This window comes from Diceros bicornis, chromosome X, assembly GCF_020826845.1.
Source record: "Diceros bicornis minor isolate mBicDic1 chromosome X, mDicBic1.mat.cur, whole genome shotgun sequence".
NCBI lineage: Eukaryota > Metazoa > Chordata > Mammalia > Perissodactyla > Rhinocerotidae > Diceros > Diceros bicornis.
Window position 1 is genome coordinate 74,035,489 of NC_080781.1, and position 17,382 is coordinate 74,052,870.

Consider the following 17,382-nt stretch of genomic DNA (forward strand, 5'->3'; position numbering starts at 1 on the left):
ACTTCCTAAAGGAATCTATAGATTCAATGCAATCCCTATCAAAGTTCCAACAACATTTTTCACAGAAATAGAAGAAAGAATCCTCAAATTTATATGGAACAACAAAAGATCCCAAATAGCTAAAGGAATCCTGAGAAAAAAGATCACAGCTGGAGGCATCACACTCTCTGATTTCAAAATATACTTGAAAGCTATAGTAACCAAAACAGCATGGTATTGGCACAAAAACAGACACATAGATCAATGGAATTGAATTGAAAGCCCAGAAATAAACTCACACATCTATGGTCAGCTATTCCTCAACAAAGGAGCCAAGAACATAAAATGGAGAAAAGAAAATCTGTTCAACAAATGGTGTTGGGAAAACGGGCAGCCACATGGACAACAATCAAAGTAGACCATTACCTTACACCATACACACAAATTAACTCAAAATGGATTAAAGACTTGAATGTAACGCCTGAAACTATGAAACTTCTAGAAGAAAACATAGGCACTATGCTCCTCGACATCGGTCTTAGCAACGTATTTTCAACCACCATGTCTGACTGGGCAAGAGAAACAATAGAAAAAATAAACAAACGGGACTACATCAAACTAAAAAGCTTCTGCACAGCAAAGGAAGCCATCAACAAAACAAAAAGACAACCTAACAATTGGGAAAATATATTTGCAAACCATATATCTGATAAGGGGTTAATCTCCAAAATATATAAAGTCATGCATTTCCACAAGAAAAAAACTAGCAACCCAATTAAAAAAAGGGCAAAAGACCTGAAAAGACATTTCTCCAAAGACGATATATAGATGGACAACAGGAACATGAAAAGATGTTCAACGTCATTAAGTATCAGGGAAATGTAAATCAAAACTACAATGTGATATCACCTCACACCCATCAGAATGGCTATAATTAACAAGACGGGGAAAAACATGTGTTGGAGAGGATGTGGAGAGAAGGGAACTCTCATAGACTGCTGGTGAGAGTGCAAACTGGTGCAGCCACTGTGGAAAACAGTATGGAGATTCCTCCAAAAATTAAGGATAGAACTACCATACGATCCAGCTATTCCACTCCTGAGTATTTATCCAAAGAACTTGAAAACACCAATGCGTAAAGATATATGCACCCCCGTGTTCATTGCAGTGTTATTCACAATAGCCAAGACTTGGAAGCAAAATAAGTCCCCATCAAGGGATGAATGGATAAAGAATATGTGGTATATACACACAATGGAATACTACTCAGCCATAAGAAACGATGAAATCCAGCCATTTATGACAACATGGATGGACACTGAGGGTATTATGCAAAGTGAAATAAGTCAGAGGGAGAAGGTCAAATACCGTTTGATCTCCCTCATTAAGTAGTAGATAATAACAACAATAAACAAACACATAGAGACAGAGATTGGATTTGTGGTTACCAGAGGGGAAGGAGGGAGGGAGGAGGACAAAAGGGGTAATTAGGCAAATGTGTGTGGTGATGGATTGTCATTAGTGTTTGAGTGGTGAACATGAGAACATGATGTAATCCATGCAGAAATAGAAGTATAATTATGTACCTGTGAAATTTATACAATGTTATAAACCAATGTTACTGCAATAAACAAAAAATTAAAAAAAAAACACACAAAGATAGCACTAGAGGTATTGACACTGAAAAGAAAAAATATGAAATTTATTGAATATCTAGAACACTTCCAAATAAGATAAAATATTAGACATTAGTTACTAAACATAGGTTTATCTGCTTTTGGCTTCTTGTTAGAGAAAATTTTAAAATATTTGGGTTTATTAATAAACATGTTTTGTGCCACACTGAGAAATTATCTATGAGAAAGCACATGTTTCTAGAAAGTATTTTATAAATCTGACAATCTACAGAATGCTAATGTAAAAGACAGTCCATAAATTTTTACTTCTTAGTTTTCACTAAAGATTAAGATTTCTAGGCATTAAGAATTCTAATTACTATACGTAACTAAAGTTTCTAAAATTTAATAAGGGAAACATTTCTGTCTACAAGGAAAGTAAGATGTATGTTACATCTTAAGTAAAATGTATAAGAAATGAAGTTATATTTGTTTGTTTTGTTAAGAAACTAAATTTGTCCTAAAATAGTAGAAAGGAAGGAAAGCATGGGACAAATTCTGAATGTAAAAAAGAAAGTTACAGAAAATTGGAAGAAGAACTCTGGGTAGACAGTTTTATGCATGGTCAAATTGCCTAAAATTAAAATAAATTTAATTAAATAAATTTTAGTATCAAAAGTAAGATGGTACAAAGTTAGAATTAGATTTTCCCTCACTGAAGAGGATAATTTAATTGAACCTTTATTCTGTTATTGATAAAGAGATTATGAAAAGTTTTTTTTTTCTTTTTTTACCTTTAAGTAGTCTACCAAAGAAGCAGGGATTTTATGTTTTACCAAAATAAATTTCTAATATTGTTTTTATCGGGTCTTTAAGCAGAAGAGCTAAGGTTTTTCTTACAACTATTTAAATTTCTGTATTTCCTTGAAAGTCTTTAATTGTTACATGGTTGAATGGATAACTAGGCCTTGTTTCACAGTGACCTGTGATCCTATTTGACCAAGTGTTCTAAATCCTTTTGATATTTTTGACAAATTTCCCAAAATTTAAATTAAAAATAAAGTCTTTCTTTTGACCTGAAAGCAACTTGGAGAATTTCCAACAAGACCCTAGGACTTCTCAAATAAATTTTTCCCTTTTCTTATAAAAAGGAAAATATGAAATAATTAGGTTTATTTGGTACATTAAACTACATGGAAAGCATTGTCAAATAAGTAATGTTAAGCCTCCTTTATAGATATCCTTGCATGCATATATGTTATTAATATAAATGTCTAAAAATTATGAAACAAAAAATTTTTTAATATGTCTTGGTATAATGTTATCACTTGTAATTCTAGTTATTATCTTAAAATGTTATATGCCACAGAAATAACGAAGTTTCCTTCTCAATGGCATTATAATGATTCTTTTGTCATCTAGAGATAGTTATTGTTTTACTCTGATGCTTTTGAAAATATGTTTTATCTTTGGAGAGATTCATGGACAGGACTCTAGAATACTGGTTTCTGATAAAATTTCAGATCAGAAAATTGAACTGGGTAAGAAATTACAGAATTCTAACAGAGACACTGATGGGTTCCAAAAAACAAACAAACAAACAAACAAACAAACAACCACTAACAGAAGATTAAGAACAAATAGTAATTACATAGGACTACATGAACCAAGGAGGATGCTCTGATCTTTTGTTTTTCCAGATTTAAAGAAATCTTTTCTCTTAAGCTATCAACAATTTGGTAAGATATACCTTTGTCAATAAGGATGAAACATTTACTTTTTCTCCCTACCTGATCCCTCCAGAATTCAGCAACTCTCAGTGAGTATTCTTTTTTTTTTTCTAAATTGTTTTGTTGAGGTCATATTCATTTATAACATTGTGTAATTTCAGGAGTATATTATTATATATCAGTTTCTATATAAACTGCATCTTGCCCACCCCCAATAATCTTGTTTTCATCTGTCACCATACATATGTGCCCCTTTAACACTTTTGCCCTCCCACCCACTCCCTTCTCCTCTGGTACCACTAATCTGTTCTCTTTATACATGAGCTTGTTTTTCTTCTACATAATAAGTGAAATCATACAGCATTTGTCTTTCTCTGTCTGGCTTATTTCGCTTAACATCATACCCTCAAGCTCCATCAATGTTGTTGCAAATGGACAATTTTGTCTTTTTTTCTGGACGAGTAGTATTCCTATATATATACACCACATCTTATTTATCTATTCATCAATTGAAGGGCACTGGTGTTGCTTCCACATCTTCCTATTGTGAATAATGCTGCAGTGAACATAGGGATGCATAAACCTCTTTGTATTGTTTATTTCATGTTCTTTGGATAAACACTCAGTAGCGGGATAAATGGATCATGTGGTATTTCTGTTTTTAATTTTTTGAGAAATGTCCATACTGTTTTCCATAGTGGCTGCACCAATTTGCATTCTCAGCAGCACTATATGATGGTGCCCTTTTCTCTACATTCTCTCAAACATTTGTTATTTTTTGTCTTGGTAATTATACCCGTTCTGATGGGTGTAATGTGGCATCTCATTGTAGTTTCGATTTGCATTTCCCTAATAATTAGTGATGTTGAACATCTTATCATGTGCCTGTTGGCCATCTGTACATTTTCTTTGGAAAAATGTCTGCTCATATCATCTGTCCATTTTTTGATCTTATTTTTTTTTGAGTTGTGTGAGTTCTTTATATATTTTGTAAATTAATCCCTTGTCAAATATATGATTTGCAAATATTTTCTCCCAGTTAGCGGGTTGTCTTTTTGTTTTATTCATGGTTTCCTTTGCCCTGCAGTAGCTTTTTAGTCTGATGTAGTCCCATTTATTTTTTCTTTTGTTTCCCTTGCCTGAGTAGATATGGTATTTGAAAAGATACTGCTAACACCAATGTCAAAGAGTGTACTGCCTATATTTTCATCTAGAAGTTTTATGGTTTCAGGTCTAAAATTCACGTCTTTAATCCATTTTGTGTTGATTTTTCTGTATGGTATAAGATAATGGTCTACTTTCACTCTTTAGCACTTGGCTGTTCAGTTTTCCCAACACATTTATTGTAGAGACTTTCCTTTCTTCATTGTATGTTCTTGGCTCCTTTGTGAAAGATTAGCTGTCCATAAAAGTGTGGTTTTATTTCTGGGCTCTGAATTCTGTTCCATTGATCTTTAAGTCTGTTTTTCTCCCTGTTCCATGCTGCTTTGATTACTATAGCTTTATAGTATATTTTGAAGTCATGGATTGTGATGCCTCCAGCTTTGTTCGTTTTTCTCAAGATTGCTTTGTATTTTTGGGGTCTTTTGTTGTTCCATATAAATTTTAGAATCCTTTGTTCTATTTCCATGAAGACTGTCATTGGGATTCTGATAGGGATTGCATTGAATCTGTAGATTGTTTTATGTAATATGAACATTTTAACTATATTTATTCTTCCAACCCATGAGCATGGATTACCTTTCCATTTCTTTATATTGTCTTCAATTTCTTTCAATAATGTCTTATAGTTTTCAGTGTCTAGGTCTTTCACCTCCTTGGTTAAATTTGTTCCTAGATATTTTCTTCCTTTTGTTGCTATTGGAAATTGGATTGTATTCTTGACTTCTCTTTTTGATAGTTTGTTATTAGTGTATAGAACTGACTTTTAGTGTATGCAACTGACTTTTGTAAGTTGATTTTGTACACTGCAACTTCCCTGCAGTTGACTGATTATTTCTAAAAGTTTTCTGGTGGATTCTTTAGAGTGTTCTGTATATAGAATCATGTCATGTGCAAATAGTGACAGCTTTACTTCTTCCTTTCCGATTTGGATCCCTATTATTTCTTTTTCTTACCTAATTGCTCTGGCCATAACCTCCAGTACTATGTTGAATAAGAGTGGAAAGAGTGGGTACTCTTGTCTCGTTCCTGTTCTCAGTGGGATGGCTTTCCGTTTTTCACCATTAAGTATGATGTTGGCTGTGGGTTTGTCTTACGTGGCCTTGATTATTGAGGTACTTTCCTTCTCCACACATTTCATTGAGAGCTCTTATCATAAATGGATGTTGGATCTTGTTGAATGCTGTCTCTGCATCTATTGAGATGATCATGTGATTTTTATTCTTCATTTTGTTAATGTGGTGTATCATATGTGGATATTGAGCCATTCCTGCATCCCTGGTATAATTCCCACTTGATTATCGTGTTGTATCCTTTTAATGTATTACTGTATTCAATTTGCTAATATTTTGTTGACGATTTTTTCATCTATATTCTTCAGTGATATTCACCTGTAATTTACCTTTTTTGCATTGTCCTTTTGTGGTTTTCGTACCAGGGTAATGTTGGCCTCATAGAATGAGTTAGGAAGTGTCCCATCTTCTTAAATTTTTCAGAATAGTTTGAGAAAGATAGGTATTAAATATGCTTTCAATGTTAGGTAGAATTCTCCAGGGAAGCCATCTGGTCCTGAACTTTTGTTTTTTGGGAAGATTTTGATTATTGTTTCAATCTCTTTGGTTGTAATTAGTCTATTCAGATTCCCTCTTTCTTCTTCATTCAATTTTAGGAAGTTGTATGATTCTAAGAATTTATCCATTTATTCTAGGTTAACAAATTTGTTGGTATATAGTTTTTCATAGTATTCTCTTATAATCTTTTTCATTCCTGTGGTATCTGTTGTAATTTCTCCTCTTTCATTTTTAATTTTATTTATTTGAGACTTCTCTCTTTTTCTCTTAGTGAGTCTGGCCAGGGGTTTGTCAATTTTGTTTATCTTCTCAAAGAATCAGGTCTTGGTTTCATTGATCCTTTCCTTTGTTTTGTTAGTCTCTATTTCATTTATTTCTGCTCTAATTTTTATTATTTCTCTCCTTCTGTTGACATTGGACTTTGTTTGTTCTTCTTTTTCTAGTTCTGTTTGGTGTATTTTAAGGTTACTTATTTAAGATTTTTCTTGTTTGTTGAGGTAGGCCTGTATCGGTAGAAATTCCCCTCTTAGTACTGCTTTGCGGCATCCCATAAGAGTTGGTATGTTGTGTTTTCATTTTCATCTGTTTACAAGTATTTTATGATTTTTCCTTTGATTTCCTCATTGATCCTATGATTGTTCGGTAGTATGTTGTTTAGTCTTCCCATATTTGTGACTTTCTTAGCTTTTTTTGTGTAGTAAATTTCTAGTCTCATAGTAATGTGGTCAGAAAAGATGCTTGATATGATTTCAATCTTCTTAAATTCATTGAGGTTTGTGTTCTTTCCCAACATATGATCAGTCTTTGAGAATGTTCCATGTGCACTTGAGAAGAATGTGTTTTCTGCTACTTTTGGATGGAGTGTTCTGTATATGTCTATTAAGTCCATCAGGTCTAGTGTTTCATTTAAGGCCACTGTTTCCTTTTGTCTTTATGTCTAAATGATCTATCCATTGGTGTTAACGGGGTGTTGAGGTCCCCTACTATTATTCCATTGCTGCCAATTTCTCCCTTTAGGTCTGTTAATAGTTGCTTTATATACTTTGGTGATCCTGTGTTGGGTGCATATGTATTCATCAGTATTGTATCCTCTTGGTGGAATGTCCCTTTTATCATTATATATTGCCCCTATTTGTCTCTCATTGTTTTTTTATCTTGACGTCTGCTTTGTGTGATATAAGGTTGGCTACACCTGCTTTCTTTTGGTTGCCATTTACTTGGAGTATCATCTTCCATCCCTTCACTCTGAACCTCTGTTTTTCTTTAGAGCTGAGATGTGTTTCTTGGAGGCAGCATATTGTTGGGTGTTGTTTTTTCATCCCTTCAGCCACTCTGTGTCCTTTGATTGGAGAATTCAATCAATTTACATTTAGAGTGATTATTGATATATGAAGGCTTAATACTGCCATTTTATCTCTTGTTTTCTATTTGTTCTATATTTCCATTGGGTTTTTTTTTCTCCTTGTATTTCTGACTACCATTTCAGTTTGGTGGTTTTCTGTGATGGTTCTCTCAGTTTTCTCTTTACTTATGATTTTTGGCTCTGCTCTGATTTTTTACTTAGTGGTTACCATGAAGTTTGTATGAAACATCTCATAAATGACACAGTCCATTTTCTGATAGCCTCTTATCTCCATTAACCCAAGCAGTTTCCATCCCTTTCCTCTTCTCCTTCTGTTTTGTTTTTGTTACAAATTATTATTTTTTGTGTTGTGAGTTTGTGACTAAATTGAAATGGTTATAGTTATTTTTGATGCTTTCCTTCTCTTTATCTTTTATGTTATAATTAAGTGTTTACTAATCTATTCTGATAGAGATTTGCAATTTTTTAAATTTTGTCTGTCTACTTATCTCCTTTCTCAAATATTTGTAAACCTTTGTCTTTTTGGTTCATGTAGGAGGTCTCCCTTCATCATTTCTTCTAATGTATATCTAGTGGTGATGAACTCTCTCAGGTTTTGTTTAGTTGGGAAAGTTTTTATTTCTTCATCAGATATGAAGGATAATTTTGCCGGATAGAATATTCTTGGCTGATAGTTTTTGTCTTTCAGTTTTTTGAATATTTCATTCCATTCTCTCCTAGCCTGTAAGATTTCTTCTGAGAAATCCACTGAAAGCCTGTTAGGGGTTCCTTTGTAGGTTATTTTCTTCTGCCTTCCTGCCCTTAATATTTTTTCTTTATCATTGACTTTTGGCAGTTTTAATATTATATGCCTTGGAAAGGTCTTTTTACATTGACATAATTAGGAGTTCTGTTTGCTTCATGTACTTGTAAGTCCAGTTCCTTCCCCAGGTTTGAGAAGATCTCAGCTATTATTTCTTTGAACAAGCTCTCTGCTCCTTTCTCCCTCTCTTCTCCTTCTGGAATACTTATAATGCTTATGTTGCTTTTCTTAATTGAGTTGGATATTTCTCTAATAATTTCTTCATTTTTCAAGAATCTTAGTTATTTCTCCTCCTCCACCTGAAGCATTTCTATATTTCTATCTTCTAATTCACTAATCCCATCCTCCATAAGGTCTGCTCTATTTTTTATGGTTTCTACATTATTTTTTATCTCATTAATTGTGTTCCTCGGATCCAGAATTTCTGTGTAGTTTTTTTAAGGCTTTCAATCTCTTTGGTGGAGTATTCCATCTGTTCATTAATTTTATTCCTGGAGATCATTAAACTGTCTTTCTGTGTTTTCTTATAACTCATTGAGCTTCTTTATGACAACTATTTTGAATTCTCTGTCATTTAGATTGTAATCTTTCAAGATTTCAGGGTTTGTTTCTGGAGACTTGTCATTTTCCTTCTTTTCTGCAGTGTTACAGTAGTTATTCATGATGTTTGATGAATTGATCCTTTGCCAGTGCATTTGTGGTAGTATTGGGTTGCAGATTCCACCTGCCACCACTTGGGTTGGGCAGGAGCTGTGTTTTCTTATCCCACCCCATCTGCTGGTAGTTGTGCTGGTCAGGCTGCTCTGTGTTCATGCAGGCTGACCTCAGCTACTCAGTGAGTTGTGCTCACTCGAGTGGGGCCTCCGTGCTCATTTGTGGGTCTCAGCTGGGCCACTGTACTTAGTAAGAGGGTTGTGCTCACATAGGTGGGGACAGTGAGCTCAGCTGACAGGTCTGGATGATCTGCTGTGCTAGGCAGGAAGTGTGGTTTTGCTTGTGTCAGTGCTGTGGTCAAGGGTGGGTTCAGCCAAGCTGCTGTGCTTGGTGGGTGCAGCATCTTTGCACAGGCTGAGCCGCCACCACTCAGTGGGGAGTGTTCACATGGTCAGGGCCCCCTTAGTAGGTAGGTGCTCCCAGGAGCCAGGCTACCACTCCAAAAGTGTTTGCGTGTAGGTGGGCTGCCCCTGCCTCCACTCACAGTTGCTCCAGCCACTGCCTGAGGATCTGTGACCTGGATAACTGCCTCTGGGAAGGAGGAGGGGTCTACTCACCTAATTCCACTGCCTCCTGGGGATTCTGGCCACCCACCATCAGATGTATAGCTGCATAGATCTCTTAGGTGTCCTGTACTGTTGTGTGGGGAATCCTCTGTTGGTTAATGAATGTCCATTTAGTTGTAACTTAGAGGGGAGAGACAAAGGGAACTCACTCTGCCATGATACTGATGTCACCTGAATGTCAATGAGTATTCTTATTTTCACTTATATAAATAGTCAGGGCAAGTTTTTAATATAAAAAATTTGTTTTACTGTGATTATATTTGGTAAAAAAGTGAGGGTAATTGTGGAGAGAAAAATTATGTTACACATTTGTAGATATTGGATTCTAGTCTGATTAATTGTCTTTGAGGTTTTGTTATATACCTATAGCCTGGATTCCCCTGCCTAAGGTTTTGCCTTTGGTCTCGCTGACTGTTCACAATGTCCTCTTTGGAAAACATGAACTGACCCCACATGGGATGATCACTGGCAAATCAGTTTCTGTTGGTATACAACCTTCTGCTGCTCCCTTGTTGTCTTATGCTAGTATGAGCAGCTACTGTAAGTCTCTAATGTCTTATGCTTGAGCCTATCATCAACAGGTTAAAGAAGCTTTCCCAGATTCCACTTTAAAGGACCCCATTTATCACAATATAGAGCCTGGTGTCTGGATATCTGGCAACATATCAGAAGAAGACAGCCCTTGAACTGCATTGGAAAGTGCCTCACTAACTCCTTCAGATGACTGGAATTCCACTCCAATCTCAGACACCAAAACAAAGCCAACTCACAATAATAACTTCAAGGAAGAGAAGTAGCTGACATCTGTTGTAGACAGCTGTCCCAAGACACTGGACCTAGCCTCTATATCCACTTCCAAGACTATTTAATATTATCATTGTCATATATTGTTCAAATGTCATTTAGGAATTTTCTGATACTGTGTTTATTTTTCCAATCCACGTATGAATGGGCCCCTGACAACAATGTCTTTTTAGGATGGGCTCATTTCTTTGCTACACATAAAAGTCAGTCTAACTGTTGGATATGTGGGCAATTCCCCCTTTCTAGTTTATCTGGGTTACCTTGATGGATTTCTACCCTCCAGGGCACAGACTGGAAAACTTTGAAACAATTTATTATTATGGCTCAAATATGGGCCTGCCTAACAATAAATAAGAAACTGCCTGTATAACCTCATTGCTATTTCTCACTTTCATGCTTTCCAGATCTTTTCAGTTGGTTACCATCAAGTCTGGGTTCACTTTTAAGATTGGGTCTCCAGGTCCTCACATTATTGTTGGTTTTAGGACTAAGCATCTGGTTGTTCTTTAAAATAATTCTGGCTTGCCTCCACAAATGCCCCCAGGAAACTCCGACCTGAATCTTTATGACTCAATATAGTAGGACCCTTGATGTGATTATCACCGGAACCTCCATGAACTTCCACTCTGAGACTTGAACAGGTATATAACAGGTAGCTGGTCGGACCCCTTCCCTACATAGCCCAAGTTACTCGATTGGATAACTGAGTCCCATTAAGCTCTCAAGACCCTCTGTGGAAATAGATGGACCCAAGGCAGGTAGATACCACCTTGGCACTGAAATGGGACAAACACCAAACTGATCATCAATGCTGTCTGTGTTAGGTTTCGATCAAAAGAGGTAAACGTGGACTTAAAAGATAGAAGACCCCTAAAAGAGAAAGACAAAATGCACTCTGTGTGGCTAACCAGGATCTAAAACAAAACAGAGTCAAGTGGCCATGCCAGGACTGAAGTGTAGTCATGTACTCTGTTCTTGGAAAAACCATAACTTATACCTGAAACTGAGCATTCCTTCCTGATGGATGGCCAAAAGACTGATAGAGCTGATTTTAGAACACCAGTATCGCTAGGGGAACCAATGAATCAGAGGGCTTTCAAAACAATCCCTGCAGTCTATGATTATTGCCTTTATAAGTTTTGCCCTCCCACACCCTCTTCGGAGTGTACTTTCAATTTGTTTTGAAGACTGCTTCTCCCCAGTTTGCAAACTGTATGAGCAATAAAGTTTTCCTAACTGAATTCTTGTGTTCCAGGTATTTTTGCTGACACTTCCAAGAAATGGAAAAGCAAAACATCATGTTGATTGAACATGTCACACTTGAAAAGCATTAATCATCATTCATACAAATGAAATATCTTGTGTATATGTGAAATATATATCAAAGTGTTTAAGAACATGGGCTCTGGAGACAGATTGATTAGATTCAATCCCAGTCCTGCTACTTCCTAGCCAAGTGAACTTGAGAAAGTTACTTAATTTCTCTAGCCCTTACTCACCTGTAACATGGAGATAGTAACAATGCCTATTTCATAAAGGTTAATCTGAGATTTAATTGAGATAAAATAGATAAAACACTCAGAAAATATATTTATCACAAAATAAGCACTTAAGAAATGTTAGCTACACTTATATATATATGTGTATATATATATACACACACACACACATATATATACATATATGTATATTTAAACCTCATCTGTAGGTCAAAAAAAGAACAAGGATTAAGCTTGCCAAATGGCATTTTAAGTCATTAACTGTCTTAAATTGGTATGCCTCTAACCGAATTCCATGGGTTTAATTTGACTGGAGCAATCCCAGAGGGCCTGCAGTAACTTTATGGGAAAGTGTCAATCAGTTATTAATGATATTAAAGGAGCTGAAGGAGAATCAGTCTTTTCAAGGCTCCTTTTGTGAGTCTGGGTTTAACCAGAGCTGAAATTGTAATCTAGCTCCTTGCTGATCACTGCTTCACCTACTACTTTGGGTTTTACATATGGTAATCCTCTGGCCATTTTCAGGGTAGATTTCCAGGGTAGATTAGTTTAAACTAAGGGTTAGCAATCTATGGTTTTTATGCCCTGAGTACCACATTACAAGATTTAGAATTGTTTGTTTAGTCTGGTAGGTTGCTCCTGGGCAAAACTGAGGATTCAACACAGTTGACCCATATCCTCAGTCTGCACCCTAGATTTCTAGTTTGGCATTCTTACTCTTATGGCTTTTAATGTGAGTCATTTTCTGGGAGTTTTGCATTTTGAAAAGATTATATTAGAAGTGGAAGAACTTCTGTCTTCTCTGAAATGAGTGCAGATATGTGGATGGCTATCACCCTTTCCCATATGTTCAGTAGAGAATAATTTAAAATACTTTAGCATGGGATGCCAGCAGATTGTTGCTCATCTCATATACAATCTTCTCTCCCCTCCTGTGCTCCCTCCTCCCAGTTGTTAGGAAAATATCTAAATATCTGACCTTTAAATGAGTAAGAGTAGGAAGAAAGTCTTGCTGGTCAGAAACCATTTTGGTGGGTTAAAAGGTGCAATGAAATACTCTTGAGGAAGACTTGGAAAGAATTAGTAAACAAGAGTATAAGAAAATTTGAAAGAATAGTGAATAGAATAAAATAGTAAAAACTTACCCAAGCATCAAAAATTGCTTTATTGATAACACTATAGTGCTTTAGAGGCTACAAGGATGTATTTCTGCCTCTTAGTGGTTTGCTGCCAACGAATGATTGGAATCTCTCAGTGTAACCCTATTTGAGAAGGAAAAAGATTAGACAAGGTTAAATATGATAAAGCAGGCAGGTGGTTCTCAGCATATAAAAGGACATAGAAACTGTTATTTATTTGGAAAGCTAAGCATTTGCTAGTCTTAGAAAAGTTATTATATAAATTCTGGGGAAATCGCATGTTTTTCATATTCTGGAAAAGACTAAGATACCTTGAGTAACAGAAATCCTGATTTAGCCTTCAAGAACGTTCATGTGATCACTTTTCCTTAAAGTTAAATGCAAGTATTACTCTTGCACATTTTTTTCCTTCCTTAGAATTATTGCCTGTGCTATGAACATGAAATGCTATGTGGAAACTAACGTTTCTCAGAAGTCCCATACCACTATCGAGTACTTCTTGAAGATGTGGAGTAGTGTTAGTGACACTCTTATCTTCATCTTCTTCGTGTTTCTGCAATTGGAAAGAACCGTGAATGGAATTGGCCTTATATTTGTTTCATTGTCATTTTTTGTCTTATTTGTAGAGTATTAGGTTTGGTGAATATTGTTTACATAAAATATGTCAATTGAACCTGGGATTGCAATAGAAGCAAGAAATTTAAAATTCCAATATTTTAAATGCTATATTTGCTTTATTTATCGTAAGCTGACTATTTTATATCTCCAGTTATATTGCGGGTACATAATAGCAAGGTTAAGACACAGGCTCTGGAATCAGACTACCTGAATTCAAATCCTAGCTTTACTCCTTAGCCTTATGGCACTGAGGAAAGATATATAATCACTCTAGGCCTTAGATTCCTCAGTTGTAAAATGGGGGTGGTAATATAATCAACTTCTGCCAGCCTCTGTGAGAATTATATGACATAATACAGTCAAAGATCTTGGCATAGAGCCTGGCACAACATAAACTCTCAGTAAATGTTAGCTTTTACTATTAATAATACTGCTGCTGCTGCTACTACTACTATAAATACTAGTTCTATTATAATATGGTGTAATATAACAAATATATGGATGCTGTTAGTAGTACTACTAATAATTAATACTCAATACTATTGCTATTGCTAGAATGAGAGCTGAGAGATTTCTCTTATTCTTCTCCCTCTGAATGTTTACATCTCCCTGCCTCACCCCAATTTATAAAAAAGGAGTAAAAGTCACCACTGCCTTCAGCACTATTGTTCCAACTTCCTATCCTAACACATGTGTATGCACCTTGCTAATGTCTAATGCTATTAAAGTACTGACTATGCTGACTCCAGTAGGAAAATATATACCATCTGTGTTTTTCCGTCAAAGCCTGGTGGAGGATGGGTGACATCTGGTGACCCCAAACCACATCTGCCAAATGACTTTACCCTTGGCTGAAGCTAAACCTTCTTCTCAGCTTAACACTTACATTTAAAAAAATATTCCCTTGGCGCTAGAGTGAAATATACAGTGTAGCATATTTTTCATCCTGAAAACATCACAGCTTCATTGCTAGTTAAACTGAGAGGTCTCTTTAATCTTACATTTTATAGTCTGCATAGGAATTAAGTTTATAGCTCATTATATTTTCTTGACATTTATATCTCTACCTTCCTCCTCCTCCGCAAATAAACAGAATCATTGCAGACTTTTCTTTGGAGACTATGAAACTTACTCTAGCAATACTGAGGGGCACATTGGGGAAATTGCTTAGGGTTTTAAGAGTGAATAATAAGACTGGCCAGGGTATGCTTTATTATTCATTAAAATGTATTCAGGTTGGCCATTAACAGTCAAACCACCAGCTAAATGTCATGCAAGTTCATAGAAGGCAATTTATAGATTACTCTGAGCCCACAGGAAAATCTCACTAGGGTTGTAAAATGTTCTTTTTTCATCTAAACATCTTTTTAAATAAAATTGGACAAAAAGTCTACTTTGTGCTCATGTGCTATGAAAAATAGCTGACAGAAAAAAAATAACGGGAAAATTGAAGTGGTTTTTCTATAAAATGTTAAGACTCAACAAAAGCAAACGTTAGATACAAAGGCAAGGATTTCTATGGATTTCTATATATAGTCTTGTGTAAAAATTCAGGAGATGAAACAAATCCTGTTTCCAATACCATTTTATTTCTAAACTATAGTCTGTAATCACTACCTCTAGTATGAGGAGAAAAGAGGAAGAAATCTTTATTATAATATAGTCAATGAGATATCTGTAACTCCATAATCCTGGTATCAGAATTTAGCTTAATACTGTACCTAGATATGCAGAGGAAAGATGAGCTGAATACGGGTCATAGGAGGCCATGGTATTTTTTTCTCTTTGGACTTTAACCATGTAAAATGATAATTTTTTTGCAATCTATTAAATTAGAAGGTTTCAGTAGTTGATACATCAGAATATTCTAATTCCTTTGGTTTGGGGACCCACATAGGATCAGTAATAAACAAAACTGAAAAGTCAGCATCCTGGCAATATGTCAATATTGCTGAAACTCCACATGTAAGTTGACTAAACGCAGTTTGACTGAAAGTATGCTGGATGACTTTTCCATTTAGTCAAAATGGTAATTTGGCTCCAAATGAATATACTGTCACTAGCTTTGAGTTCTGGTAATTTTAATACAGCATAAGAGTGATTAGATATGTTATCGTATATGTTAGGCATTGTTGGAACAACTTAAATGTTCAACAGTAGGGAAGTAGTTAAAACAATCATTAGAAAAATAATAATATAAATATAGTCATATATGGCTTTGGAATGTTTTATTCCAAAGTGTTAACAATAATTTTCTCTGGATGGGTGGGATTACGGGTATTATATTCTTCGTTTGCATATTTGTATTTTTCTCTAACAGCTTCCTCTGCTTTTGTAGTAATAAAAAAGAGAATTAAAAGAGCTAAAGAGACCTAAAGAGTTTTTAAAAAGAAAATTGAAAGATCAGAACTTTTCAGTGGATTTAGCTTTTATTTAAGTTAATTATGTCTGCTCTAATAATTTGACTATGTTTTCATTTTATGGAACTGTGTAAAATATTTAAATTGAATTAAAATGATTTTAGAAATAGAAAAAGGGACCAAAATTCTTTATCATATACAGAGGTTGCAAGACTACTTACTCCCACAGCCCTCCAAATTGCCGCATACTCCAATGAAGAGGATCTGGGATTTTTTTCAAACAAATGAATTTTGGCTAAATTGGCTCTTGGACAACTTATTTCAGCTCAAATTTTGTTTAAAGATTCATACTTTCAGCCAACCTGTCAAGGAACCTTGTATTCTCTTTCTGGCCTTGAAGTAAATTATCTGATAAACTCATTCATAGTAAGATTGAGAACATAGTCACTAAGAGTGAGATCTGTGGGACAAAGATTTAATGGGTGCCCTTCAAACAGTACTGGTACATGACCGAGCACTTACTTCTCTCACGGTTAAGGCTAGTTTTTGAAACTATAGACAAGTGTGAGTAATAAAAAGCTTTGGCTGAGACTTGAGTCTCAGAACTCTAGGCTTTGGGTGGCAGGAGAAAAACCACTTTTCTTCAAAGCCTTGAACAATCTGGAGGCCTGCCTCATCAAAGATTAAAATCAGCACAGGTCACATTACTTAGCTTTTAGTTCATTAGCTTGGGTCAGCTCAGTAGTATTTTTTAGACTGAAGAGAAATGTTATATTCTGTTTGTAGAGACTGCTTTTGCAGAATATCCCGGATAATACACATGGGCCTAAGGAAGGGAATTGTACTGCTTTCATTCTAAGAAACTGAGAAGAATCAAAAGGAAAAACCAAAACAAAATGCAACTATTTAAAGAAAGCTCTCTGTAAGTAATTTTAGGAAATAAATCTTTTAATATTTAGTTTAGGATTTTAAATTATTCATCACAAATCCTTAGAATTCCAATCTAGTTTAACACTAATTTATTATAACACATTTATAACTTTTTCTTTCTGTCGATTAATTACTAAACTACTCTTATTTGAAAATTTAGGAGTTCTTGTGCTGATTTTCTTTGTGAATAGATGTCATGTGAATAGTCATCAGAAAAGACCAATTTATTATAGCCTGTGGAGGACTGAGGGGAGCACCCTGTTTCTCCCTTGTTTTCCTGCCCCCAGAGTTTTCCAGAAAGAAGCTCTGTATTGCAGCAATCCTAGTTGTTATCCTTTTTATTGTTATTGTACAGGTAAACAAACTATTAAAGTAGTGCAATTTGAAATTTTTCACTTAGATGGGAATAAATGAGCCAACGTTCTCTTTCAGGATCTTGAACTGAGATAGTTTATATTTAGGAGAGACAATTATAGCATGTGAAATAATTTCTACCATAATTAAAACAGGATATTTACAAAAGCTGAGAG

At 35.2% G+C, this 17,382-nt stretch overlaps 1 protein-coding gene and 1 pseudogene across 1 annotated transcript in view; both read left to right on the forward strand.

Annotated features, from left to right (window-relative positions):
* The window catches only part of LOC131400299 (sodium/hydrogen exchanger 2-like), a 68,231-nt pseudogene extending 54,615 nt beyond the window's left edge, over positions 1-13,616 (forward strand).
* Positions 1-17,382, forward strand: part of LOC131401188 (transmembrane protein 182-like) — a 357,489-nt gene that overhangs the window by 70,154 nt on the left and 269,953 nt on the right. The gene's annotated exons all lie outside the window — the stretch shown is intronic.